Source organism: Morone saxatilis, unplaced genomic scaffold, assembly GCF_004916995.1.
Source record: "Morone saxatilis isolate NCDOM2014 unplaced genomic scaffold, NCSU_SB_2.0 Contig18, whole genome shotgun sequence".
NCBI lineage: Eukaryota > Metazoa > Chordata > Actinopteri > Moronidae > Morone > Morone saxatilis.
The window spans coordinates 14,207,731-14,211,442 of NW_023339740.1; positions in this window are offsets into that span (position 1 = coordinate 14,207,731).

Below are 3,712 nucleotides of genomic sequence, written 5' to 3' on the forward strand. Positions count from 1 at the left end.
GAAAAACTGCCTTTTAACAGGCAGAAACCTAGGACAGACCCTTTGGCTCTAGGTGGGTGGTCATCTGCCTTGACCAGCATTGATGTAGTGATGATCCAAGCAAGATGACAGGAATAACATAATTTATTTTAGAGTTGGTTTTGTTTTAATGGTTTTTAATTTATTATAAAAGACAACAAGTGACAATGATTACCTGTTCCCCTCTAACACAAACACAATTATTACTTAATTGATAACAGTACATCACTCAAGAATTTTATCATAAAAATCAAGATCTATGAAAAAGCACAATGTAGAAATGTCTTGAATTAATAAAACTGGATGGATGAGCAAGCTTGTAACAGGCACATTTGTATTAATCTCCACCTAAATTCTGTTTTAGTACCTCGTAGTACAGAAATAATATAAACCACAAATGTTGTGAAGCCAAACACTGTAGTTGACCACTAGTAAGTTAACACTAACACGTTTTTTTAAAATGTAGGAAAATGATGGATTACATGATTTATGAAACACACTTACACCAAAGCTAACAGAGATAGAAGTACTGAAAAGCGGGATTTGTATGCCACTGTGTAGCTCTTTAAATTTCCGAGCCTCTGGTTCTATCTATGCCAGAGAGATGTTCCCTCTTTTTGTGGTTATGGGTTTTGGAAAATGGCACATCTACAGGAATTTCAAAGCAGTAACTTAAAGACTGAAGATGATTTAGCACGGACTGGAAATTGAAACGACAAAGAAAAAGAAGAATGATGGTACATTAAATCTAATGATGTGACTTGTGAGTTTGGAATGAAAATATTTAATAACCTCACTACATAAATTTGGTGAGCCACTTGAAATGAGCCAGCATGTGAGTAATGAAACTGGATAAAGTCTGAAAACAACAACAAAATAACAAGTGTAATTGCCCCAATGTAACAAAGTCAGCGCTGAAAATTGGAAAGTTTGGTACGGTTAGCATTGCCAGGAGCAAGCAGACTTAGGTTATAGGGTTGGGGAAAATAAAAAACAATCTGTGTGTTCCATTTCAGGGGCTGCCTGCTTTTCTAGACTGTGTCATAACAAGTTGGCAAGGTCTGTCCCATTTGAAAGATTCCTCCAAGCACAGCCTGAAGTCTGAATTTGGAGCACACAACCTATGTTTGCTACTCAGCCCTACCGCAGGTATCCCACAATCCACAGTGTGCTGCTAAATTGTTTAATGGAGCATTCAGGTGTTGTTCATCAACTCATGAAGTCCAGAAATATCAGCTGACCACGTCATATTTGCCAGGTATTCAAGCTCAGGTGGTCAGTCACCGGTAAATACACACTATAACAAACTGCACTGTAAAAAAGCCACTCCAAGATGTGAGTAATGGACGCCAGACATTAGCTATTGTTGACAGCCTGGGTTTGTTGTAAATCAGGGTCCTTACAGAAAAATATATGGGTATTTATGATTAATGTGGTGGACAATTTATCAATTATCCATCATGTGTTTAAGTTGAACGGCATCATTTGTACTGTAAAAGTCATCCTAATCTGTTTAAATGTCTGATTTCAGGAGTTGATGAGGAATGCCTGAACGCCCAGTTTTGAGGATAACTTTAGCCTCTGTCAGGACCGTATCCTTCTAAAGATCCAGCTTCTGAAACTAGACACAGGTATAGAGTCAGATTAGGGTGTGGTTTATAGATTTAATAACGGAGTCAGCAAAAAAGTTTTATAGTGTTGCAGATGGATGTAACTGCATGTGAGGCATTGTGAATTCAGGTGAACAGGTAAACAGCGTGAGGTCTGGCTTGATATTTCTGCTGATGGATTTAAAGGATAGAAAGCTGTGACAGTTGAAGCCAAGAAGACTGGAATGCTGAAGCAGCATAAGACATAAGAGTAGCATAAAGGAGAGCTTCTTCTTGCCATGAAGAGAGCAAATTAAGATGACATGGCTGAGAGATGTCCATGTTTCCTTGTGGTGAGCATAAACTATCATGGAAATAGAGTGAAAGTAAGACAGATTGCAGATGGAAAAAATTATGCTCCAGGATTTCCTGATATTAATGACACTGCCGGAGAAAATCTTAAAAACGTATTGAAAGGGATTCATATAATGTCAGGCCCAGTTCAGAGTGATGAAGGAAAAGATGGTTAATTGAATCTGCACACATTCAATTCAGTTCAATTTAATTTTATTTGTATANNAGAGCAGGTCTAGACCGAACTTTTTATAACATGTAGTGTAATAATTCAGACAGACTCCAGTGAACATGAAAAAGACAATATAGGGACATATGTCACTATAAAAAGATATTCATACTATGTTGCTATTTCTGTGCTTTTATATTTTAATATTATATTATACTCTATATCAGAGTATCTTTAATTTCTATTATACATGTATGTACTTCATAGTATTGTATTATTACTGTATAGTATAGTGTGTGTGTGTGTGTGTGTGTGTGCATATTGTGTGTATTATTATGTACTGTACTGATTATTCATACATATGTACTCTAGCTATATATAGAATTCACACATCATTGCAGCTGGAGTTGCACTACTTGACTCCTTTTGCACAAACATTTGCATAATTCACTTATGATGGTATTGTAATGCTTTTTAATCTTTCTAATTTCTTAATTTCTTTTTATTTTTTATTTATTTCATTCAAATAGTTCTTTATCTGTTTTTTAACCTCTCAGTCAATCTCTGTGATGCTGTTACATGAGAATTTCCCCTCAGGGATAAATAAAGCCTTATCTTATCTTAAAATACAAAAGACATGACTGGCAACAAGACTGGCAGCTAATATCTACACCGCAAGTTTTTTTTTTGTTTAAGTTATTGTGTGTTGACAGATGTTTGCTGTTTGTCCAGTCATACAGCTGATATGGCACTGGGACAGCATCTGTAAAAACTATATTAAGGGTTAAATTAACTAATGGCTGTGGATATTAAACATGTAGTAACAACTGGCAAATTAGTTTTAAACACTGATCTCTTTGCTTGCTTTGCTGGTGATCACATCCAGTATTACTGAAATAAATATTTTCCCTTACTTCTGCAGCCATGGAAACCTGTGCAGCAACTCTATCCCATCCTCCACTGGGTTGATCCCAGTTGCTCAGCAGTTCTCTGTGCCATTCCCACAGATATTGGGCTTTGAGTTGACAGATCTAATTAGAGACAAGGTTCAGGCCCAAGCCACTGATGAAGTAAAATACAAAGGATAATACACTCTAATACTTCTGGCTCCTGCTGCTTATGTAATCACTCAGTACATGAGGTTCTAAGCCTACCATTTTCCTCTGGGTGAATGCGTGACATGAGGTGCGTGTACAAAAAAAAAGAAGAAAAAAAAGAAAGACCAGCACACAGTAGGGTGCAGAGGGATGCTGTCACTCTTGGCTCAGTGGGTGCATGATATCTTCTGCATGCTAATATCACTTAGAGCCCTACGGTGATCCATTAGCTCCAGAGAGGAGAAGGTGTTAGTTATTTCTGAGATTATAGCCACATGTTTCAGAGGTGTGTAAGATTGAGTGTAAACAAGTGAAGTTAAGTCATACATCACACCAGCTCGATACATATCTCACTCAAGCTTGGAGTTGCAAGAGTTGTAATTTGCAAATGTGCTAGACAATATTGCATGCCTGGTCTTTCAGGTGGGCCCCACTTCTGAGAGAATGCCCTACTTCATTACAGGAGCTTCCTGAGTTTCTGCCTT